The sequence below is a fragment of the Tamandua tetradactyla genome, chromosome 21 (genome assembly GCF_023851605.1).
Source record: "Tamandua tetradactyla isolate mTamTet1 chromosome 21, mTamTet1.pri, whole genome shotgun sequence".
Classification (NCBI taxonomy): Eukaryota; Metazoa; Chordata; class Mammalia; order Pilosa; family Myrmecophagidae; genus Tamandua; species Tamandua tetradactyla.
Genome location: NC_135347.1, coordinates 55,326,977 through 55,353,517, shown reverse-complemented (window position 1 = coordinate 55,353,517; position 26,541 = coordinate 55,326,977). Strand labels below are relative to the sequence as shown.

General features: G+C 40.8%; 1 protein-coding gene and 1 long non-coding RNA gene across 2 annotated transcripts in view; one reads left to right on the top strand and one right to left on the bottom strand.

Annotated features, from left to right (window-relative positions):
• The window catches only part of LOC143665676 (proteinase-activated receptor 2-like), a 67,442-nt gene that overhangs the window by 38,481 nt on the left and 2,420 nt on the right, over positions 1 to 26,541 (top strand). The gene's annotated exons all lie outside the window — the stretch shown is intronic.
• LOC143665678 (uncharacterized) overlaps positions 23,835 to 26,541 on the bottom strand; it is a 28,388-nt gene continuing 25,681 nt past the window's right edge. The window contains exons 2-3 of the long non-coding RNA XR_013167167.1: positions 25,548 to 25,600; positions 23,835 to 24,018 (exon numbers count right to left, since the gene is read on the bottom strand). This is a non-coding gene — a long non-coding RNA (uncharacterized LOC143665678). The remainder of the gene's footprint in view (positions 24,019 to 25,547; positions 25,601 to 26,541) is intronic.

Genomic DNA, 26,541 nt, shown 5'->3' with positions numbered 1-26,541 from the left:
TGTTAATAATAGGGTGGTATATGGGAATCCTGTATATTATGCATGATTGTTCTGTAAATCTAAAACTTCTCTAATAATTAAAAAACATTATTACACAATAATTTTTACTACATAATCAAAAAACCCCTAATAAAGGGAGAATTTATCCCTCACAGAAGTAGACAATGGTATATCATGAGCCTAACACCCAGTCCCAACAACCAACAAATCAATGGGGTTATTTTTACCCCATTTCCATTATTATTCTGAAATAAATCTCAGAAATTATATTCATTCATTTGTAAATCTTTGTGACCCTAAAAGAAATGGAATTTTAAAATCAGACCTTTAAAATAAGTCACATTAAATATTTGGCTGTGTTTAAATTTCTAGTTATCCAAATGTTATAAGTGGTTACTCTTCAGTTTTTTAAAAAAAATCAGAATACAAATAAGGTTCCTACACTGCAGTTGGTTGATGTCTTTTAAGTCTCCTAATTCATCTTTTTTGTGTGTGTGTGATTTATTTGTTGAAGAAACCAAGTTGTCTGTCTGTAGATTATCCCACAATCTAGATTTTGCTGATTGCTTCTTGTACTGGAAATTTCAAGAGCATACCATAGAAATTAAAAGGCTTTGTTGGCCAAAATTCTGATTATGCAACTATTCATTTAGTGGGTGTGCCAGTTTGAATCTGAGATGGACCCCCAGAAAAGCCATAATCCTCATTCAATGTTGCTGGGTGGGAGCATTTTGATTGTTTCCTTGAAGATGTGACCTACCCAATTGTGGGTGGGAACTTTTGATTAGACAATTTCCATGGAGGTGTGTCTCCACCCATTGAAGGTGGGGTTGCTTGCTGGAATCCTTTAAAAGAAGAAACATTTTAGTGAGAGTCCCTTTTGGTAGAGCCACGTGAGAACCAGCAGATGCCGCCACGTTCCCATGTGCCCTTCCAGCTGGGAGAGAAACATTGTACGTCATCGGCCTTCTTGAACCAAGGTATCTTTCCCCGGATGCCTTAAATTGGACATTTCTATAGACTTGTTTTAATTGGGACATTTTCTCCGCCTTAGAACTGTAAACTAGCAACTCATTAAATTCCCCCTTTTAAAAGCCATTCCGTTTCTGGTATATTGCATTCCGGCAGCTAGCAAACTGAACAGCGGGTATGGGGAGCAACCAGGAATGCTCAAGTTCTTATCACATCACTCTTCAATGTGTGACTGTCTCGTGGGATCTAAACTACGAAGGACAGGAGGCCTGACTCTGGCTGGCCCAGGACTACTGCTGTGCCTTGGAGCCCACCCTACAGGGAGCCCAAGCTTCAGGGAGCCCACCCCACAGGAGCCCACCACACAGGGAGCCCACCCCGCAGGAGCCCACCCCGCAGGAGCCCACCCTGCAGGAGCCCATGCTTCAGGGAGCTCACCCCGCAGGGAGCCCACCCCGCAGGAGCCCACCCCGCAGGGAGCTCACCCCGCAGGGAGCCCACCCCGCAGGAGTCCACCCCACAGGGAGCCCACCCCGCAGGAGCCCACGCTTCAGGGAGCCCACCCCGCAGGAGCCCACCCCGCAGGGAGCCCACCCCGCAGGAGCCCACCCCGCAGGGAGCTCACCCCGCAGGGAGCCCACCCCGCAGGAGCCCACCCCGCAGGGAGCCCACCCCGCAGGAGCCCACGCTTCAGGGAGCCCACCCCGCAGGAGCCCACGCTTCAGGGAGCCCACCCCGCAGGAGCCCACGCTTCAGGGAGCCCACCCCGCAGGAGCCCACCCCGCAGGAGCCCACGCTTCAGGGAGCCCACCCCGCAGGAGCCCACCCCGCAGAAGCCCACGCTTCAGGGAGCCCACCCCGCAGGAGCCCACCCCGCAGGGAGCCCACCCCGCAGGGAGCTCACCCCGCAGAGAGCCCACCCCGCAGGGATGCAGCATGCATAACGGCAAAGCTACTGAGCCTGTACCTTCTGCTCTGGCAGATTCATTCTGCTCTCCTCAGAATGTCCATCATTCCATAGTTTTACAGTTTGTTCATCTTTAATTTTCTTTTTCAGGTGGGATCGAAGAGTTATTTTAGAAAGAGAGCTGTCTCAGTCTTCAGAACCTACCTAGAGTTCCTGCTTTTAAGGTGCTGTAGTCTATTGGATGTTTCTTTTTTATTTTATTAACAAAACAAAACAACACACAAACATGAACACTCTTAACGTATGAACATTCCATCCTTGGTGTATAGTCAGGAGCTCACAATATCATCACAAAGTCGTATATTCATCACCATGATCATTTCTTAGAGCATTTGCATCCCTCTATTGGACATTTCTTGATCTGCTCCTGCCCTTTGTCTCTTGAATAAATGGTTCTCTTGGCCATGAGTGGTTCTTAGGGCCTGGCTAACGGCCAGTCTGAGCAGAAGACGCATGAATGGTTTCTGTTTCTTCTGGGAATTGTCTTCAACCGGCATCTGGGAAGACGAGCAAAATCAAGTTTTGCTCCTTATCCTAATCCTGAGTGGATCGAGGGAAGTCAAGCCTCATCTACTTCAAGCTCCTTTTGGGTCCTTAGGCTTGACAGGAACATGAAACTTGAAATTCTCAAGATGAGGTGAAGGTCAAGCAGGAAACCAAGATGGCCGCAAGAGCCTGAAGTGAACAACTGGGTGGGGAGAACAAGGGAAGGCGGCTTAACCAGAACCAAGGACTCGTTCTACCGCGGCAGCCCTTTCTGTCCTCCTTGGCTCTCCAGCCCTTTCCCTGTGGCTGGGAGCCCTCTCCCCCTCAAATTTCAACTATTAGATTTAGAAACAAGAACCTTCGCTCAAAACCCTTTTCACCTGCCTTCTGGGGAGATGAGGTCAGGGGACCACTCCTAACTTGCTCTCAGGGGGTGGAGAGTAGAACCCTTTGTCCCCCAAATGGCAGAGCTGAGCTGGAGCCCTGCTGTGGTCAGTAGGAGGCCAGAGGAAATAGCCTGTGGCTGTGAGCAGTTCAGAGTCCACTTGCTTCAGGCAGGTTTGTTCCTTATCGGGAAGGAAAGTTTAAATTTATGATTTATATAACAAAATTTATGATTTATAGCTCATAAATCTCCCAGTAAAAGGAACAGAGAAGGAGACACCAAGTCTGGAAAGAAACTGCTTGGGATGGAAAACGGCACTGGCTCCTCCTAATGGTAAGAACCAGTGCTCTGAAGCCAGATTCCCTGGGTTTGAATTCTTGTTCCAACCAATGTGAGACCTTGGAAAAATTCCATCATCTCTCTGGGCCTCAGCTTAATGATCTGTAAAATAGGGCTAATCGGTCCCACGGGATCTTTGAGGCCAAAATCAATAAAACTTTCAAACTTCCTAGATCAGAGCTTGGCACAAAATACCTGCAAATTAACGTTAGCTTTAATTCTTGCTTAATCCGCTACTTGTGTGGGGTTAGTGGAAAGCATGAGGTGATGTGGAAGCAAAACAGGAGGGCTCGGTGAGTGTTCCCCAGGAGCTGTGGGCACAGGGCAGCCTCCTGGGGGAGGGGCTGCCTGCCTGGCTGAGTTGCTGAGTGACACAGCAGAGAGCTGTGGAGAGGGGGGCACAGACGGGGCAGGTGAGATGGGCTGGAGCACATCACGGTGCTTAGACATGGCAGATGGTGGGACAAGGTAGGGAGGGCGTTGACGTGCATTCTGGCAGCTGCGGGAAGCTGATTTTGAAGAGGGGTAAAGTGGGCCCAGAAGGCTAGAGGGATCTCTTTCTAAGGCGAGGAATGATAAGAGCTTAAAGCAGGACAGCAGTCCCAGGACTGAAGAGGAGGGAATGAGAGATGCAGGAGTTATGACCTGGCAACTGCTTGAGTGAAAGGGGAAGGAATCAGAAATAGCAGGCACTCAAGTTTCTAGCTCATGCAGTTGGGTGAATGGGGGTTTATAGCAAACAAAGCAGGGGCACGTCTGGGGCTGAGGAAGGAGGGAAAATGATAAGTTCGGTGTGGTGTGACTAACGGTTGGAGTTACCAGTGGAATATGAAAGTGGAGACGTCCTGGGTCAGTTTATGTATCTATTCTCCACTCCATTCTTGGTAGGATTTAAAGGGATATATAAGGATACATAAAAGGAAGATGTTATAACTTAAGGAGGAGAGAAAGAAGAAAGAAAAACAAGGATGGCATGTAAAACAGAAGGAGGAGTGAGGCTAACACAAAATGCAGAGCAGAAAGCAGAAGTCACAAGCTTGTTAGATTTAGCCGAACTCTAGTTTTGGATTGGCTTGCATAGGCTTATGTTTGTTTGGAGTTTTGCATGCATGCGTGTGTGTGTGTGTTTCTTTATTGTTACAGTCTTTAAAAATCCAGGAGTTCTTAGAAAAGTAGGATTCTGACTTTTTCTAAAAAATGAGAAGTTTGGGGAACTGTGAGCCATATTCCTACCTAATAACAATGACCTGAATTAGAGGAGCAGCCACCCCATCTTTAGAGGACCTAGCTCTTCAATTCCCCGCACTTCCCTCCCGTCCCTATCATCTCCACAACCCTGAGAGGGAGTGTCAGTCCTATTTGTCATTGTGGACTATTTTTCTGAACTCACATCTCTATCAAATGCAATAAAATCATGAAAGCCTCATAAATTTTCTTATTCCTGCTCTGCTTTGCCTGCTTACCCTAATTGCCTGGCCCGTGGAGGCAGGCTGATGCCTGCTGTTTACAACCGTCATTCATTGTGAGTGATGTTGTACTGCTGCTAAATAGTTTGAACATAACCCCTGGAGATATTTCAGTTTGCAACAGCTGGTAAAACACACATATATATATACTTGGTCTAAATGAGCCGTAGACTTGATTTCAGGCCTTCTAGAACCCAAAGCAAAGGAGGCCACATCATCAGCCTGGCAATTCATAGTGCCCAGAAGAAAACTGTGTGGCTGCAGTAGGGCTCCTGCCAGCACACAGACCACACAGAACTTTCTCCTGACAGTCTTCAGAGACTGGGAATGATAGGTTCCAACAGTATCTCCAGAGTAGATACAAATCTGATTGTAGCAGCTTCCTTCAACATAGCTGAGCATCATTTCCCCAAAACACAATAGCTTCAGCAATTCTAGGGGAGGGCAGTATGAGATAGTTCAGGAACACAATTCTCTACAAGTCTGGCCTAATTTTAGAAAATCTACAGAAATGGATGGACTCTTCCAAGTAAACCGCCCCCCCCCCCCACTCCATTGATACTGATTTTTTAGTGGATGATTTAGGGTGGCAACGCTTATTAAAGAAGGTTCTGCACCCTAAACAAAAATTAACTCAAAGTGGCTCCAACACCTAAATATATGAACTAGCATCAGAAAACTTCTAAAAGAAAATGTAGAGCAAGGTTTGATTTCCTGTATATAGAAAGAAATCATACAACTCAACTACAAAAGAACAAACAATCCAATTATAAAATGGACTAAAGATATGAATAGTCATTTTTCTGAAGAGCAAACACAGATGGCTCAGAAGCACATGAAGAGTTGCTCATTTTCACTGGCTATAAGGGAAATGCAGATCAAGACTACAATGAGATACCACCTCACACCTATAAGAATGGCTGCTATTAAACAAACAGGAAACTATTAATGTTGGAGAGTGTGTGGAGAAACTGGGACACTTATGTACTGCTGCTGGGAATGTACAATGGTGCAGCCACTATGGAAGAACTGTTTGGCAGTTCCTCAGGAAACTAAATATCAAGCTGCCCTATGACCCAGCAATAGCACTACTTGGTATATACTCAGAAGTACTGAAAGCAACAACACAAACAGACATTTGTACACTGATATTCATGGCAGCATTATTCACAAGTGCCAAAAGATGGAAACAAACCAAAGGCCCATGAACAGACGAGTGGATTAAAGACATGTGGTATATTCACAGGATGGAATTTTATGTAGCAGAAAGACAAAATGACGTCCTGAAGCACGTGACAAGATGGATGAGCCTTGAGGACATAATGCTGAGCGAAATTAGCCAGACACAAAAGGACAGATACTGTATGATTCCACTTTTATGACCAGCATAAAGGTATAATCAGAAGCTTATAATTCAGAATATAGGGGACTTGGAGATACATAGAAGCTAGAGACAGGTGAACCGTTAGCCTATGAGGTTGAACTCCAATATACGGGAACAGAGAGGAGTGAAGGTGATTTTCTAGTGGGTTTAGAAGTAATATTACCATATTGAAGATGAACAAGATTGAAAGGAGTTCTATAGACCCACGTGTCCCATTGACTCACACTAGAAATATGAATGAGTTCTTATAAGAATTACTTCAAAGATATGATTCTTGTATAAAGAATGTTTAAGTCCTGGTACAGGGGGAAAACTGCTATTGCATGCTATGAGCTATGTTCAAAACGAAAATATCAGCACTGCCACAGCAACAGCAGAGGTAAATAATGGGGTGAGGGATAAGAGTTAAGATGAGGTTTAGGTTTCCTATTTGGCGAGGGCATGTTTATTGGTTTTCTGTCTCTTGGGAACAATGAAAGTATATAAAACAGAATATCGATGGACTGTGGACTTCGGGCACTCTACGTGATGCCCAATGAATGCAGGTGGCTGAAGGATGCACTGATAGAGAAGCAGATTGGCAAACGACGGTGTATACTTATGAGCAAAGGGTGTGCTGCTACAAAAAGGAACAAAGTCGTGAGGCACGAAACGATGAGAATGGACACGTGGGACATTTGGTGAAACAAAATAAGCCAGAAACAAAAAAACAACAACGGTATGATCACCTTTAGAAAATGCTTATAAGAAAACAGGGGCCTAGATTGTAAGCTTTTACAGCAGACACATTAAGTCCAGAGTGGTGATTATTATTTCTGGATTTTGAGAGGCTGTTTTATATATATAACCTGATATTTAGAGATAAGTACAAAGCTGAACAGGTTGGGGTTAAAGTAATTCAGAACATAAGGGTAGGGAAGACAGTGTCTATATTTTAGAACCACACACACTCTTTGAGACCAATGAAAAAAAGGTTTATTTGATCTGGAACTGAAATTTTCTGTAGTGCATAATCTAATTCAACCTATCTGTATATTCATTTGAACAACTGAAACCAGAGAGCACAGAATGAGAAAGAGGTCCTTTATCCTATATAGACTATTGTAATGCCTGGAAACATCCTAGAGTATATTAAGCAGATAATCAAAAAGTATTGGCAAAGCCCCCTGAGGGAGGAGAGAAAGACTATGGAACTATGAAACCTTACCATCATGGAATCTGTGTCAAACTTTAGAGATACCCAAATCAATAGGCCATGTCCTTGATCATGAGGCTTACTCTTATGAAGCTCATGTAGGTAGCAGAGAAGCTTAGACTACCTATAAGCATGCCTAAGAGTTACTTCTGGAGGACCTCTGTTGTTGCTCAGATGTGGCCTTAATCTCTCTGAGCCCAACTCTGCAAGTGAAATCATTGCCCTCCCCCCTACATGGGACATGACATCCAGGGGTGAAATTCTCCCTGGTGATGTGGGAGTAGAGTCTCAGGGATGAATCCAGACCTGGCACTGTGGTACAACAATTACATCTTGATCAAATGGGGGAAAAGAAGTGTAGTTAATAAAGTATCAGCGGCAGAGAGAGTTCAAATAGAGTCAAGAGGCTACTCTGGAGGTTGCTCTTATGCAAGCTTCAGGTAGACCTTTCTACCTATCATAATCTGCCAACCCCCAACCAGGACCATTCAGCCAATCCTAAAGAACACCTAGGGCAATATATAAGAATCCACAAGGGTTCTAGGCACTAGAGTAGCTTTTCAGAAACCTACAACCTCCAGATGGATCCCTGGTCCAGATAAGTCCTGCAACTCAGCCCAGCCTCTCCAGAACATCAGATAGTTCCATCTCTCCACCCTGTATTAGTGACAGACCACTCCAATATCAAAAATTTAGAATTTCCATAGGCCAAAAAACCCCAAAGAGCGATATGGAAAGACCAAAGGTGCTGGTAGAATTATACATAGAAGATAGGATTTAACAAATGAATATGAATGCTGAATCATTAAATTGATACCTCTTTTAGTCTCCAGTATCTTAGAGTAGCTAGAAGTAAAAACCATAATTCCAAAACTCCATAAACATTTGGGAACAACCCTAACTCTGACTCTTGGTAAGCATGTAGCTCAGCTGATGAGAGCAGGAGGGAGCAGCCATACTACTCAGCACAAGTTATGGCTGTGCTTTGGGTGCCAGTCAGTATGTTTTACAGTGGGAATGGTGAAAAAAAAGCTAATCCCATGGTTTGTCTTCATGGAGATCAGATAAGAAGTTTGAAAGGTTCAAGAGCTCATTTTTGTCCATGTGGAAGAAACTACTGTTTGTCTACCTGCAGCCATTTCTCCCTCATTCTCCACCTCATTCTTTCTAGCTGGCAGGGATTGCCTCCCACCTCAGAGGTTCAGATTAAAAAGAAAGAAAGAAGATGGCTTGGAGGAGAAATGTCCTCCACTCCTTCAGACATTATGGTCCAAGTATATGATGACTAGACTTTCAGGAGCCATCTTATAACCATCGGCAGAACTAACCAAGGATGAGAGCCAGCATGCAGTCCGGTAAAGAAGCACTATAGGAGATCTTGGGCCCTTGATGACATTGTTGAAACAAATAATCAAACCCACAATCCCTCTTATGTAAAATAACAAATAAACTACTTTTAGCTCAGTTGTTCTATTGCTTATTCTGAAAAACAGAATAGCCCATGACTAATTCAAGTCCAAAGAAAGCAATAAAAGTCACCACCAATCCAATTTTTCCTCTTGAGAGTGTACATATAAAAAGTAAGATAGACAAATAATTGTGTTATGAAAAACACTGACTTATCTTTTAAATGGCATAACACGTAAGTATATAAGTCTATATTCATGGCAGGTAGAAGTAAGGTAGTACTGATATACTCTCAGGGTTCCTAGGTTTCAGGGCATGGTGGGGAAATACACTTGGTTGTTGGAAGCATATAGGCTGTAGGTAAAACCACCACCGCAGAAGAGATTGCCTGGGTTGATCACATAGAGCAATGGAGAAAACCCACATTTAAAGGTTAGACATCAGAAGACAAGGTTCCTGCTGAGGATGAAGAGTCAGTGATGCTGGAGGAAAGCCAGCATCGAGTGGTTACAGAAATCGAAAGAATAGAGGCTTTCAGGAAGGTGTGAATGGGGTACAGCGTCGGCCAATAGCACAGGACTTGCATATATCAAATGAAATCTGTGTTTAGAAAAATACTAAACTTATTTTAACATTTTTCCCCCATTATTTGTTTATTTTTTATCCATATTTTTTACTCATCTGTCCACACCATAGATAAAAGGAGCATCAGACACAAGGTTTTCACAATCACACAGTCACATTGTAAATGCTATATAATTATACAACCATCTTCAAGAAACAGGGCTACTGGAACACAGCCCTACAGTTTCAGGTACTTCCTTCCAGCCACTCTAATATACCATAAACTAAAAAGGGGATATCTCTATAATGCATAAGAATAACCTCCAGGATAACTTCTCATCTCTATTTGAAGTCTCTCAACCAGTAACGCTTTGTCTCATTTCTCTCTTCACCCTTTTGGTGAAGAAGGTTTTCTCAATCCCTTGATGCCAGGTCCCATCTCTTCCCAGAATTTCTGTCCCACATTGCTGGGGAGGTTTACACCCTTGGGAGTCACGTCCCACATAAAGGGGGAGGGCGGTGAGTTCACTTGCCATTTTGGCTTAGAAAGAGAGACCACATCTGAGCAACAAAAGAGGTTCTCTGGGGGTTACTCTTAGGCCTAAATTTAAGTAGGCTTAGTCTATCCTTTGTGGGGATAAGTTTCATATGAACAAACCCAAGACTGAGGGCTCAACCTATTGATTTGGTTGTCCCCACTGCTTGCAAGAATATCAGGAATTCTCCAAATGGGGAAGTTGAATTTCCCCCCTTTCCCTCCATTCCCCCAAAGGGACTTTGCAAAAACTTTGTTATTCACTGTCCAAACCTCTCTGGGATTTATCAGGGCATCACATGAACCTGGACAAACCAATAATGTCTCATGCCCTATTCAGGATTCCATGTACTTATGGTGTTAACTAAACACCATACGAGTTAAATTAGGAAATGTACTACCCAATATATAAAGCAAAATTAAAAACTTTTTTAAGTCAATGATCTGGATTTAAAAAATTAACATAAGCAAAAGTTTACAGTTTGAAAATATATATGTGAAAAATCATATATTGTTCACGGGTGTATACATACGAGCAAGGGCATAAAGCTATGTGAGGTAATGAGAAGCACCCAATTCAAGGGCAGGAGAAAGGAAGGAGGACGAGGTTACAGCACATCCACTGATCTATAATTTTTCACAGAAAAAAGAATGTAACAAATATAGCAAAATGTTAGAACCTGCTAGAGTTATGGAGTGGGGAGGTGGTTATTTATTATGTGATTCACAGATCTTTTGTATGAATGTGTGTGTTTGAAATATTTCACGATAACCCCCCAAAATTTCTTTTGTTAGATAACCATGTACAATAGTCATGTACTTTACTAAGTTTTTTAGCTGTATATATCATTTTGCTGGAATTTTTCTGAAGAACAAATTCTTCATTCTGTTATCACCTTATTATTTTCAATTATTTTTAATTGCCTTTAATCTTCTTCAAAGTCTCATTTCATAATTGGCACATTTAAAAACATAGAGAAAATACTTTCTCCAGAGGTTTTGAGATAGTTAATATATATACTCAGGGCAGATTCTGTTAAATGGAAGATATTCTCAATCCTAATTTTTTCCATTTTGAAATGTGTAAATATTTTCATATGTATGGAATTTTTGCCTCCATTTAAAGTACCTTTCTTTAACTTATCCCCACAAAGGATAGGCTAAGCCTACTTAAAATTAGGCCTAAGAGTCACCCCCAGAGAACCTCTTTTGTTGCTCAGATGTGGCCTCTCTCTCTCAGCCAACACAGCAAGCAAACTCACTGTCCTTCCTCTCTCTTCATGGGACATGACTCCCAGGGGTGCAAACATCCCTGGCAACATAGGATAGAAATCCTAGAATGAGCTGGGACTCAGCATCAAGGGATTCAGAAAACCTTCTCTACCAAAAGGGAAAGAGAGAAATGAGACAAAATAAAGTGTCAATTGCTGAGAGATTTCAAACAGAGTCAAGAGGTTATCCTGGAGGTTATTCTTATGCATTATATAGAAATCACCTTTTTAGTTAAGGTATGCTGGAGAGGCTGGAGGGAAGTGCCTGAAAATGTAGAGCTGTGTCCCAGTAGCCATGTTTCTTGAAGATGATTATATAGTGATACAGCTTTCACAATGTGACTGTGTGATTGTGAAAACCTTGTGTCTGATGCTCCTTTTTATCTACGGTATAGACAGATGAGTAAATCATATGGATTAAAAATAAATAAATAATAGGGGGAACAAATGTTAAAATAAATTTAGTAGATTGAAATGCTAGTGATCAATAAAAGGGAGTGGTAAGGGGTATAGAAAAAATTAGGGGAAACAAAGGCTAAAATATATTGAGTAGATGGAAATATTAGCAGTCAATGAGAGGGAAGGGTAAGGGGTATGGTATGCATGAGGTTTTTTCTTTTCTTTTTTTATTTCTTTTTCTGAATTGATGCAAATGTTCTAAGTAATGATTATGGTAATGAAATTGTGAGTTTTTGATTATATACCAAGAATGGAATGATCATATGGTAAGAATGTTCATGTTTGGATGTTATGTTTAAAAAAATTTTTAAATTAAAAATAAATAAAAGAAAAAATTTAAAAAATAAAGTACCTTTCTTTCATAAATAGTTTTATACATTAACATTCAAATTAAGTTAATCTACTTATAATTTGGGGGGTATTTTGTCTAATTAGTGACATAAATTGATAGACTTTCTGAATTTCATTACATTTTGAATTTTTCCCACAATCAGAGATTTTCCAAAAGCCATTTCTAAAATTTTAAAACTAAATTTTATACATGGTTTAAAATTAGTTTGTTCTGTTTTTTCTTGCTTTTGTACAAATACATTTCAATATCTACTTGTTAGTGAGCTTCCCCATTCCTCCCATAATTAAAATTCACGAAACACTTGAAATGCTGAATATTTTTGGTGTCCCATTTAGTGAGTATTTTAGTTTAAAATTTCAAGCTGATTTTGTACAAAATGAAGCCCAAATTTAGAATACCTGTTTATGGTAATGTTTTGCTGTCCAGCAAGGAATGAAAATACATTCTGGTACATTGAAGTTTTTTTTCAAATCAGGAAGGTCACAAAATTTTTGGAATTCAGTTTCGCAAATTGTGGCTATTAAAATATTTGTAAACTTCAGCTTTTACTTTCTTTGGTAAAATATTGTAACTTGTTTGGACACAATTGTGTGTGTAGCAACAATCAATTTTAAGCACATTTTCACTTTCACACAAAGTGTGATTATCATCACAAAACAAATACAACAGATTCCTATTATTTGTAGATTCTGCATTTGCAAATTCACTTAATCCCCCAAAATCAATCCTTATATGGTATTATCTTGTTTCAGCCCTCAAACTATACATGAGTGCCCTTTTTGTGGTATATTCTGTGCCATGTCTTTTTGTACTTTTGTGACTTTTGATGGTGAATTCACTGTTTAAGTGGCTTCCACAGAAAAAGCATTTGACAAAATTCAACATCCTTTCTTGACAAAAACACTTCAGAGGATAGGAATAGAAGGGAACTACTTTAGCATCATAAAGGGAGTATATGAAAAACCCACAGCTAACATCATACTGAAATCTTTCCCTCTAAGATCAGAAATAAGCACCTTTGTTTTTCAACATTGTGCTGGAAGTTCTAGCCAGAGGAATTATACCAGAAAAAAGAAAGAAAAGTCATCCAAGTTGGAAGGGAAGAAGTAAAACTCCCACTGTTTGCAAATGACATGATACTGTATGTCAAAGAGCCTGAAAAATCTACAGCAAAGTTATTAGAGTTAATAAATGACTACAGCAAAGTGGCAGGATACAAGAGCAACACCCAATAATCAATAGTGTTTCTATACACCAGTAATGAGCAATCCGAGGAGGAAATCCAGAAAAAAGTTCTATTTACAATAGCAACCAACAGAATAAAATGCTTAGTAATAAATTTAACTAAGGACACAAAAGATTTATACATAGAACACTACATGAAATTGCTAAAAGAAATCATGAAACACCTAAAACAATGGAAGAGCATACCATTTCCATGAATTGGAAGACTCAATATGGTTAAGATGCCAGTTCTACCCAAATTGATTTATAGATTCAATGCAATACCAATTAAAATACCCAAAACTTACTTTACAGAAATAGAAAAACCAATAACCAATCTATTTGGAAGGGCAGGATACCCCAAAAAGCTAAAAATACCTTGAGAAAGGAAAATGAAATGGGAGATCTCACACTACCTGACTTTAAAGAATATTACAAAGCCATAGTGGTCAAAACATAAATGTAGATATACTAACTAATGGAATCAAGTTGAGTGTTCAGAAGTAGACCCTCTCATCTACGGACAACTGCTCTTTGATAAGGCAATCAAGCCAACCCGATTGGGACAGAACAGTCTCTTCAATAAATGGTGCCTAGAGAACTGGATATCCGTATGGAAAAGAATGAAAGGGGACCCATATCTCACACCCTATATAAAAATTAACTCAAAATGGATTAAGACCTAATTATTATAGTTAAGACTATAAAACTTTTAGAAGAAAATATAGGGAAACATCTTATAAATCTTGTAATTGTAAGGGGTTTCCTAGACCTTAGACCCAAAGTATGATCAACAAAAAAAGAAATAGATAAAGGGACCTCCTCAAAATTAAATACTTTTGTGCATCAAAAAACTTTATCCAGAAAGTAATAAGGCAGCCTACACAATAAGACAATATTTGGAAGCCACATATAAGATTAGAGTCTAATATCCAGAATATATAAAGAGATTCTACAAGTCAACAACAAAAAGAGAAACAACCCAATAAAAAAAAAGGGCAAAAGACATGACAGACATTTTTCAAAAGAGGAGATACAAATGGCTAAAAAAGTATATGAAAAGGTGCTCAATTTCACTGGCTATGAGGGAAATGCAACTCAAAACCACAATGAGATATCATTTCACACCCACTAGAATGGCCATTATAAAAAAAAAGAAAAAGAGAAAACCAGAAAATGACAACTGCTGGAGAGAATGTGGAGAAAGAGGCACACTTACTCACTATTGGTGGGAATGTAGAATGGTGCAACTGCTCTGGAAGGCAGTTTGGTGGTTCCTTAGGAAGCTAAGTATAGAACTGCATATGACTCAGCAATCTCTTTACTAGGTACATATTCAGAGGAACTGAAGGCAATGACAAAAAAGAACATTTGCGTACCAATGTTGAAAGTGGCATTATTCACAATTGCCAAGAGATTGAAACAGCCCAAATGTCCATCAATGAACAAGTGGCTAAACAAGCTGTGTTATATACATTCAGTGGAATATTATGCAGCTATAAGGCAGAATAAAGTTATGAAGCATGTAGCAATATGGGTGAACCTTGAGGATATTATACTGAGTGAAATTATCCAGAAACAAAAGGGCAAATACCATGTGGTCTCACTACTATGAACTAACGTTAAATGAATGAACTTTGAGAGTTAAAGTTAAGAACATGGGTTATTAGGAGATAAAAAGAGGGTAGAGATTGGGTATTTGGTGCTGAAGGAATACAGAATGTGCAGCAGAACTGACTGTAAAAATTCATAAATGGATAGCACAATACTATCTGATGGTAGCACAGTAATTCAATACACTGAATGAAGCCGAGAGTGAGTATGGTCAAGGGAGAAGCCCTGGGGGCATGTATGAAACTAGGACTGAAGATAGAGGATCAAGGCAGACCGCATAACTCAGGAATGCCTAGAATGGGCAATGATGGTGATTAAATGTACAAATATAAGAATGTTTTTGCATGAGGGAGAACAAATGAATGTCAACATTGCAAGGTGTTGAAAATGGGATGGTATACAGGAAAAAATACAATCAATGCAAGCTAGGGTCTCTAGTCAACAGTGACATTGTAATATGCTTCCATGGACTGTACCAAAGGCAGTATGCCAAAGCTAAATGTCAGCAAGCAGGGGGTATGTGGGAGGGGTGTGGGATCCTTTGCAGAAGAAAAGGAAATGTCCTTATATAGAGGTGGTGAAGCCATGTTTATGTGATTATACCAGAAACCATTCATCTTTTACTTAGATAGAATTGTATAATGTGTGAATAAAACTGCTTAAAAATGGAGAGATACAAGTGCTGGTGAAAATATGGAGAGAGAAATCTACCTATTCACCCTTGGTAGGGAAGCTGAGAGGTACAGCCTTGGAGGGCAGTGTGGCGGCTCCCCAGGGGGCTAGGGATGGAGCTGCCATAGGATCCTGCAACCCTACTGTTAGGTATACACTTGGAGGAACTGAGAGCGGGAATATGAGTGGACATCTGCACACTGGTGTTTATGGTGGCAATGTTTGTGACTCACAATGGATGGAGGTGGCCAAGGAGCACATCAACCGAGGACTAGAAGGGGAAACTGGTGTATGCATCCAAGGAACTACTGAGCAGCTGCAAGAAGGAGTGAAGTTGTGAGGCATGTAATTAGGTGAATGAATCTTGAGGACAGTATGTTGAATGAAATGTCAGGAACAAAAAGACAAATATTAAAAAGAACAGAGAAAAAAAAGACAAATATTATCATGCCTCACTCATTTGAACTAACTATACAAACTCAGAGACTTGAAATCAAAAGCATGGGTTCTCAGGTTGGGCCTATTGTTAAGGTTCCTAGATTATAAATTCCTACAGCAGTCACATCCATTCTGGAGTTGTAGCTGTTATTTCTAAATTCTAAGATGCTGAGTTATTTGTGGATAACCTGATCATTCCCTCAAACTTTGTGTATTTATGTGACGCCTGAGACTCAGAGTTAGAGCTCTGAATCTATGAATGTCAGCAGGACCCCATATAGGAACTCTTTAAAAAGCTGAAAAAATTATCAGACTTCAACTAGATATATGACTGACGCTGATCTGGCTAGGGCTAAGATAAATCAGAACACACTGTAAAGGATGAAACGGTTCACATTTTAGAACTTCAATGTCTGTATAAGACCAAAGGAAGAGATGTTAATTTGGTGCAAAATTTATATTTTTGGTAGCACAATGTCTAATTTAATCTGTATGGTCAGTTTATTCGAACACCATAATTACATGGAAGCTTGGATAGGTAGTGAGATGTTGTTGGTTTGTACAGGTCAGTGTGATGCCCCGATACATCCGGGAGTAATTTGGACAGAGAATAAAAAGCCCCCTGTTGGGAAAAAAAAAAGCCCCCTGTAGTGACTGGGGAGAAATAAGAAAATATGAAACTTCCCCATCTGTGAAATTCCTGATATTCTCACAAGCACAGGGGACAACCAATTTAATAGGCCGAGCCCTCAGTCTTGGGGCTCACACCTATTGAAACTTATTCCTGCAAAGGAGAAGCTTGTTGAAGCTAAATCTACTTATAATTATGTCTAAGAATCACCCCCAGAGAACATTTTTTCAATGTAATTGGCCATTCGTTTATTACTTTTGAAAAAAAATATTTTTATTGAAAAATATTCACACACATACAGTCCAACCATAAATACAATCAGTGGCACACAATATCATCACACAGTTGTGTGTTCTTCACAGTGGTAATTTTTAGAACATTTGTACCACTCCTCTAAAAAGAATAAAAAGAAAAAACACTCATACATCCCATATCCCTTACCCCTCCCTCTCATTGACCTTCAGTATTTCAATCTAGCCAAGTTTTACCCCTTATCTTCCCCTATTATTCATTTGTTTATCCTTTTTTTTTAAATCATCTGTCCAGACCCTAGATAAAAGGAGCATCAGACACAAGTTTTTCACAATCACACAGTCACATTGCAAAAGCTTTGTGGTTATAAGGTCTTCTTTGAGAATCAAGGCTACTGGAACACAGTTCAACAGTTTCAGGTACTTCCCTCCAGCCACTCCAGTACACCATAAACTAAGAAGAGATATCTATATAATGCGTAAGAAAAACCTCCAAGATAACCTCTTAACTCTGTTTGAAATTTCTCAGCCACTGAGGTTTTATTTTGTCTCACTTCTCTCTTCCCCTTTTGGTCAAGAAGGTTTTCTCATTCTCACGATGACGGGTCCCAAGATAACTTTACTTGTTTCCATGTGGCCTCTCTCTTTCTAAGCCAACTCTGCAGGTGAGCTCATGGCCCCCTCTCTCCTACATAGGACATGACTCCCAGGGTGTAAATCTCTATGGCAGCATGGGACATGACTCTTGGGGATGAGCCAGGATCCAGCATAATGAGATTGAGAAAGCCTTCTTGACCAAAAGGGGAAAGAGAGAAACGAGACAAAACAAAGTCTCAGAGGCTGAGAGATTTCAGAGTTGAGAGGTTATCCTGGAGGGTATTCTTGCGCATTATATAGATATTCCTTTTTACTTTATGGTGTATTGGAGTAGCTAGAGAGAAGTACCTGAAACTGTTGAACTGTGTTCCAGAAGCCTTGATTCTTGAAGAAGACTATAATTATAGAGCTTTTGCAATGTGACCGTGTGATTGCGAAAACTTTGTGGCTGATGCTCTATTTAGCCAGGGTATGGACAGATGAGTTAAAACTAAGGACAAATAATAGTAATAATAAGGGGTGGAGATAAGGGGTTAAAAAAATGGGTAGATTACAATACTAGTGTTCAATAGGAGGGGGGAAGGGGTATGGGATATATGAGTTTTTTCTTTTTTCTCTTTATTTCCTATTCTGGAGATGCAAATGTTCTAAATATGATCATGGTGATGAATATGCAACTATGTGATGATATCGTGAGCTATTGATTGTGTACTTTGGATGGACCGTACGTGTGTGAAGATATCTCAGTAAAAATACATTTTTAAAAAAGCTCCCAAGTGCAGGGCTGAAGTGCTGCCCATGTTCTCAGGCAAGGAAGGCTGTGATGGGCCTCGTGGAAGAAGGACAAGTGCAAGTAAGTGTCGTTCATGCACGAGGGATAGTGCTGCTGATTAGTGTTAATGACGTGACAGCACAATTACACGAGGTGTGTTTAAGCAGAAACAAACACAATACAAGGTTATGTATTGATTAGTTGACAAAAATTTTATGACTAAAGGCTCACAGGAGCCTAATCCTGGATTTCCCATAGGAGTGCTGGTTCAGTATTCCTGAATTCCATGTTTGTGGCAACTTTATAGAACTTTAACTACCACAAATTTTGAGAATTGACTGTAAGGTCAGTGTTGGACTTTGTAATTGAATTGACAATGATATTCATTATATTATTGTAATAGTATATATATAATAGTGTCAGATGCTTCACCTTTAACCTTTCAAATGCTTAGTTCCGTGAGTTGGAGGATAAAACTAAAATGTAGTTGGAATTACTTTAATTTGATTTTTATTTGATGCATCTGATAGCTCTGATATAAAACTGCCATCATGGGGAACTCGAAACTCACAGCCACACAGGGTCATTTCACCTGCGAGCCTGGGGACCACCAGACCCATTTTGCCCACAAGCAGACTCTCTGCCAGGTGCACACTGCCCACCCCCCAGGCCCCGGGTTGGCAGCTTTCAGCATGCATGGAGACCTGCAGCCTTGACTGGCTTTGCAGCGGGTCTCCATGTGTCCAGGGGAAAAGTGGGCCCAAGAGCAGCATCTGCTGGGAAGACACGGAAAGTGCCCTCCGGCAAACTGCCTTTCTCCCGAGCTGTTAACAGATCTTCAATTAGGGTTGCATCTTCGGCACGAGGACCTGGCCTTGGTTTGGTGGGGAATTACCAGGTACAGAAGGAGGCTTCACACAAACCTAAGCAACTTCAGAATCTTAGACGAGCAAGGGAAATCAACTTTAAAAATAACCTTGCCAAATAATCAAATGCCAAAACCCAACAAAATATCATAAACTTCTGAAGATGGAAGAAAACATGACCAAGCAAAATGACCAAATGAAAACACCAGGGGAGACACAGAATTTGGAAAAACTAACCAAAGCTGTTCATACAGATCTCTTAAATAACTTCCCCAGCGGGTTGGCTAAAGACATAACTGATATCCAAAGGTACCAGAAGAGCATAAAGTAGTATTTGAAAGAATAAGTTAAAAAAATAGCAGATCTTACAGAAATGAAAGACAGTGCAGATCAAATTAAAAACATATTAGAGACACACAGCAGCACTTTTGAAGAGACGGAAGAAAGAATAAGCGAATTAAAAGACAAGGCAACTGACTTGAATGCACAAAAGCACAAATGGTGAAAAAGACAGAAAAATTTGCATTGGACCTCAGGAAAAGAGTGGATAAACAAAATGTGTATATAACAAAATGTTATATATTTATATATATGATGGAATATTATGCAGCAGTAAGAAGAAATGTTATCTTGAAGCACGTGATGAGATGGATGAACCTTGAGGACATAATGCTGAGTGAAATAAATAAGACACAAAAGGGTAGAAACTTTAGGATTTCACTAATATGAGCCCCCCAGAAAATGTAAACTCAGAGCTTTAATATGTAGAGTAGAGAGGACATAGAAATAGGCAGAAACGAAGGGGCAGTGGATACCTCATGTGTACAGACTCATTAGCAAGGTCGAACTTAAATATATGGGAATGGATTACAAATGATAGTGCTGTATTGAAGGTAAATATGATTTAAAGTGATAATATAAAGCCAGGTATTTCACCCATCAGCACTACAAATATAAACAAGTTCTTGCATGAACTACTTCAAAGGTATGACTAGTACACAGAGTTAATAATAGAGGTTACCCATATTAAACTCTGACAACAGTTTTACAACTAATTGCTGTGATGTTCTTTGAAATTTATTGCCTTTTTTGTTTATGTTATTTTTCACCAAAAAAAGTCAATTGTGTTGATAAAATGTGCAGTTATATGATGACATCATGAACGTTTGAAGGTACATTTTGGATGATTATATAGGATGTGAATATATTATATCAATAATAAAAAATAAATAATTAAAAAAGATCAAAGGAGAAGATGGAGTTATGAGAGAAGATAGAATTTAATGAATGAGTATGACTCCTGAATTATTATATTGATATTTCTTTTAGTGTCAAGTGTTTTGGAGCAGCCAGAAGGAAAAATCCTAAAATTATGGAACTGTAGCCCATACCAAACTCTGACATCTGTTCTATAACTAATTGGTGTAGTGTGATTTGAAATTTATTGCTTTTTTGTATATATGTTATTTTTTACAATAAAATAATTTTTTTTAAAAAAAGAAGAAATGGCTTCCCATTCCAAAAGAAAAAAAAAACCAAACCCTAATTCAGTAGAGAACCTGGGGAGGAGGTGAGTAACAGACATCACTGGAGGGACAGAAAAGGGAAATCTCCTTTCTGCTGTGTTTGGAGCAGAGAGAGACATTGGACTTTCTGGGTAGAAATGTGTGGCAAATTCCCTAAGCCTGTTTCTCTGGACTGTTAGGCCCAGGAGGAAAAACCTGCCCCAGGGCCCTTCTGAAAGTTCTTTGAGAGACTCTCGTCCTTCATGTCAGAGTCCGAATTGTTTCCTGGCGGATGTCAGGCACGTGTGTGCACATATATACATACAGAGCAAAAACAGATTTTGGAGTAAAACAAATTTTAATGAAAAATGAACTTCAAGGTCATTTAATCCAAGGTTCTCATTTTATACTTGTGAAAAAGGAAACCCAGCTATGTCATAGAACTTATACTAAGTTTTGTACTCAATATATCTGGTGTGTATTTTTCAGTAACATTTTGAACACTTGTCTTGAGTTATATTATAAGCCATCTCTCACAGACTCTAACCAGTACTAGGCAAATAGTTGCTGCTTAATAGTGTGTGTGAAAAAGTCTTTATAAACTGGGAAGTGCTGTAGGAAAGCCAGTTACCCTAACAGCTGAACCAGCATTTGAGGGGTTCAAATGCTTTGCCAATGCTACCATTTTGAAAACACTTTATTTCATTCTTTTTCCATTATAAAAGTAAAATAACACGACTAAAGATTCAAAATTACCAAAAACTTCAGCGCTAACACCAGCAGGCAGAAAAAGTCACCCTTAGACTATGTCTATGGACAATTTTGCCTATTTCCTTTATATTTTCTTATGCATATATAAAAAACGTAATGTAATCATTTTGCATCAAGAATTTTGCATGTTGAGTTTTCAAATGCGACATTATAAAAGATGTTGCCTAATATGGAGATCATGACATTTTTAAGTACCATCCTATTGCAATTAATATTTTAATCGAAAATAGTTTAATAGCAGTGTAGTCGAATTTTAAAATATCTGTAAATTTATCAGATAACTATTAAAACTGTGCATTTTTCTTATTTTCTGTAGGTACATTGCAGCATACCAAAGATTTTTGTTTGGCTATTTTCACTTTCCAATTTATTGAAGTTTGGTGTTTCTATAGTCTTCATAACTCTAATTCTAAATGGCTGCCTGCTTTTGGGTTATTTTACGTTTGTCTCACAAACATGGGTTGAACCTCAGATCTGTCACTATCTTGTTATAGGATTCCAGGCAAGTTTCTATCTTCCTGTACTTGAAGTTATAAATGCACATATTTTACAGAATATGTGGGTCTCAGCAATAACATATACTATATATTAAACTATATATTAAACTGCAAATTAAATTACTTGGAGAATTCTATAGGCAGGCAAAACTCTTAATGGAATAGATACTGAAAACTGTGTTGTAATGAAGAGATGAAAATTTGATCACTTTAGGAAATTTTCAAAAGTAAATCCTACCAAAACGGGAAAGATGGATGTGAAACAAGGAATTATGTCTTTCATTTGCATTTGAAATAAACTAAAGGCGTACGGCCAACTCCGCATACTTGAAATGAAATCTTTGCTAGGTGCTGACCCAGGGGCGCACCCGGGAAGCACCACGCAGCGAAGGGGACGCGCGCGCATCGCCCAGGAGCTGCCCTCGGGTTCTCGGTGCTTCCTCCCTCCCACGTCTCCAAAGGGTCTGCGATCCACGCGAGTCGAGGCTCAAAACGCCGCGTCTCCCCTGCTCCCGGGCGTCATGTCCCCGTAACTCCTTAGCCGCCCCGAGCCCTGGGAGGGGTGTTTCTGCTTTCTCCTATCCTTGTCCCTGCCTGTAAGAGTTTCCAGCAGGCCGGAGGCTGCGGCTGGCTGAGCCGGTGAGGCAGGATTCGCGCCCCCTAAACACAACTCCTCGGGCTTTGGCGGGGGCTAGAGCTCCCGGTGCAGTCCCGAGAAGCCCCGCCAGGGGGCAGCGTCCTCCAAGGAAAACCTCGCCCCTGCGCAGGCGGGGCCGAGCCCCGCAGAATCCACGCAAAGCTGGGGGTGCGGAGATCAGACCACCCGCGCCAAGTCTGTTCGGGTGTGAAGGGGTCAAAAAAGGGGTGCGGGGTGCGGAGGTGTAATGCGCTTTATTTATTTACCCAGACATTAAATAATTGCACAGTAATATTTATTGGAGAGAAATAAAATACAAATAAGCAAAAAGGAGAAAATGAAGATCACTTTTAATCCCATCGTTACAAATGATTTTTGTGGACTTTTTAAGTAATTTCCAGAGTTTTTTCCTATGCATATCTGCATATCCTTTTAAAAATGCAAATAAAAGACACAATTCCTTGTTTCAAATGCAAATAAAAGACATAATTCCTTGTTTCACATCCATCTTTCCCATTTGGGGAGGATTTACTTTTGAAAAATTTCTAAAGTGATCAAATTTTCATCTCTTCCTTACAACATGGTTTTCAATATCTATTCCATTGAAAATTTTGCCTGCCTATAGAATTCTCCAACTAATTTAATTTGCAGTTTAACATATAGTATATAGTATATATTATTGCTGAGACCCACATATTCTGTAAAACTTACCATTTTAGTGCATTTCTAACTTCAGCAGCTTAGTCTGTTAATATCTCATTCCAATTTCAAATTCTATTCTCTATCTCCCTCCCTCCATTCCACCACCCCCTCCCTTTTTTTTTGATAAAGCAAAAATTTTGCCTGGAATAAATAGTTATTTGGACAATTAAACTGGGTACAGCTCAACTCTTTGGAGGTCTTAACAGTTTCCATCTGATTTATTTGTTTCATTAATCCTCCATCAGCAAAGATTTCTGTACACTTCCATATGCCTGGTCCTGTGCTATATATATATATTCTATGGAATGCAAAAATGAGCCAGATACTAATCCTGCCATCAGGGGATTCGTTCAAAGTCTAGGGAATAGGGAAGAGATGGCTAGACCCCACCCCCCACCCCCACAAAATAGTTTACAGGGAACATGTAGTTAGAGCAATGATAAACAGACACAGATATGCACCAGGAGATAAGAAAGGACAGAGTGGTCACCGGTGAAGGAGGAAAGGAAGTGGTTGGAGAGTGAGGAAGAGTGCAAGAAGACTTGGAAGAGGAGATGCTACCCGTTCTGAGTCCTGAAGAACTAGATAGAACGAAGCACTCTACGCAGTGGGTCCAGAATGTGGAAAGGCACAACAATGAGAGAACACGAATTTTGGTCAGTTTGTTGACAGGGTTAGACCTTTATAGGCTCAAGGAGTATGGGCTTTGGTTTATGTTTTAGATAAACCACTTCCCACAGCAGAGTGGAGAGATCAGAATGGAAGGCTGTAAGGAAGCTACCTCAGTAATTGAGACAGGCTCCATTTCCTGGCTGCTAAAACAAATAAATACAATGAATTAATAACAGTAATTATTGACTCACATCTCAGAGGCTAGAAGACTTGCTTCCTCCAAGGTCGGTATCTTCCAGCTGGCGGAAAATCCTTAGGGTTCCTTGGCTTTTCCTTAGCATTGTCACCAGGCAATGCACGTGGTGGCATCTCCTCCATTCTCTTCTGGGTCCAGTTGACTTCCAGCTTGTGACTGCTTCCTGTGGCTCTCTTTCTGGACCCTTCTCCCTAAGGCCACCAATAATGCGATTAAGACCCATCCTGATTCATTGGGCCACATTTAACTGAAGCAGCCTTCTCAAAAGGTCCTGTTTACGATGGGTTCACTTTCACAGGAACAGATTAAGAGGATATTTTTCTGGAGTGTATAACTTCAAGCCACCGCAGAGACCAAAAATTTATGAGGCTCTGATGGTAGAAGAGAATGGAGAGAAACAGGCAGGTTCACCTGATATTTTCAGATGGTGGCAGAAGCCTGGGTGACCAATGGAACTGGGTGGCTAAGATGGACAACACAGTAAGAGGGGCAGTTTTGGCTGGAGGGAGGGGATGAGCTTTGCTTGGTCCTATATTGAGTTTTGGGGACGTTTGTGGGACACTCAGGTAGGAGTGGGTAACAGAGAGATCGGGGCCAACAGTATGATTTGGGGATTGATTGAAAATATAGAAATAGCTGAGATCATCAAGGACAGAAACCCAAGCAGCAACATTTCGGAGTGGGAGAAGGGACAGTGCCCTCAGAAATGAGGAGGGGTCCAGTGTTCCCTGCATTCTGTGTAATGAATACAACCTAATAAAAGCAGCAATAGGATATGTTTCTGGCATAACACAGGGGTTTGATAAATACTTTTTGACTGTATATATATGTACATTCATCCAGTGAAATAAAATGCAACTTAAATGAAGAGTGAGGTAAATCTTTATATGAGGATATAAAGGATCTCTAATATCCTTTAAGTTGAAAACACAAGATGCATATAGATATGTCTATTTCGATGCTGTATATTTTGATGCTGTTTATGTGTCTGCATATTCAAGGATATGAAACTATAATTTTTTAAAGAATAACAATAACTAACACACAGCACTAACTATGCTGCAGGCACATATTTTAATGTACTTAACCCTTCCTGGGGCATAGGTACCATGTTATCCCCATTTATGAAGATTGGAAACTGAGGCACAGAGTGGTAAGTGACCAGCCCAGGGTCACACGACTAGTCAGTGGCAGACCTGAGAGTCAAAGCCAGGCACCCATGCTGTGAACCACCACGCTATTGCCTCTTAGGCTGGGAAACGTTAATCCAAGTGAAACGGGTGGGGAAGGGAGTGAGGTGTGGGGGGCTAGAGAATTTTACTTCTATTTCATAGCTTTGCACGTTCAAAACGTTGTTATTTTGCCTTATGCATTATTACTTTAATAATAAGACACAAATTGAAGAGCACCTTGGGGCACCGGGCTGGAGGAGTGCAGCGAGCACCGCAGTGGAGCTGGCAGTGCGGTCTCAGCGGGGGGGCCCGGATGGCAAAGGCCATGGGGAGGCCCCTGGAGGATGCATCCGACAGCCTGGTTGAAAGGAAGTAACAAGGAGAGCCTGGCTTTCTTTCCATGTAATTAAATTTCCGTCCTGAGAGGACAGGCATTTCAAACACAACGGCCAACTTCTGGCTTTGGTTTTCCCAGGATTTCTTTTTCTTCATCAGGTTCTCTCCTGCGGAAATCACTCCCCCCACCCCCCACAAGGGTTCCTACTCACAGCTGCTTTGGGATTTATTCTATTTCCATTTCTTGAACAGGCAATATGCACTCCTATAAGTGAAAAGTTAAATTCTGTTAAAAAAGCATTTGCTCCCACCTCTTTCCCAACCACTCATTCCATCCCCTTCCCTGGCTGCCCTGTGCTGCTTTCACATGCTGGGGCTTTCTCTTAGGAACCTTTAGGCAAACACGAACACACGCACATGCGGCATTAGTTTTCTTCCTTTCTCACGTGGTCAGGGCCACTGCCCGGTGCCATCTTCATCAGTGCATGGACAGTCCCCCCACCCTTTCTTTACAGCAGCCCAACTGCCCAGGGGGTTGTTAGTTTAACTAGTCTGCACTCAACACATTCTCTTGAGTGCTTTGCTGAGGAGTCTCCAGGTTTGAGTACTGTTCACTTCCTATTTGTAGAGCTCTTCCCAGTTACCAACTTCCCAGCAACTAATTGCATTTCCAGCGGTGCGCCCAGAATGAAGGGCTAATGGAAGGCTTCCTGTCTGCCCCCTTCGCCTTCTCACCCAAAGCACGCTGAGGGCTCCAGCCCTTCCTTCAGGCGCCTGGGGGGGGGGGGGGGGGGCAGCAGCTCACACCTGTTCATTCTGGTGATTAAAAACAGATACAGAGGCACCTCCATCCGAATCTCTTGTCACCGGTAATTTTCATCCTCTGGGGGAACAGGTGTGCTGGGCGGAATCCCAGGTATAAACGCTTACAGTTTAATTATAAACACCTGTTGAGACAGCTGTGCATTTGGCTGAACAGGTAGGAAGTTAGGCATCTTCTTTCCCTTTACATTTTTGAAAATTCTATAATATTTGGAAGCTGAGTTTTAACACCTCTCTGTCCTTGTGGTCTGGTAGCTAACTTGGTAGAGATTGGGTAGGTGAGGCGTGAAACTGGCAATTCGCCCACTTTGCGGCAGATTGTGAGGCTTTCGTGGCAATCGCGGGTGGAGCGGGAAGAGCAGGGAATCCCATTGTAACGAGCGT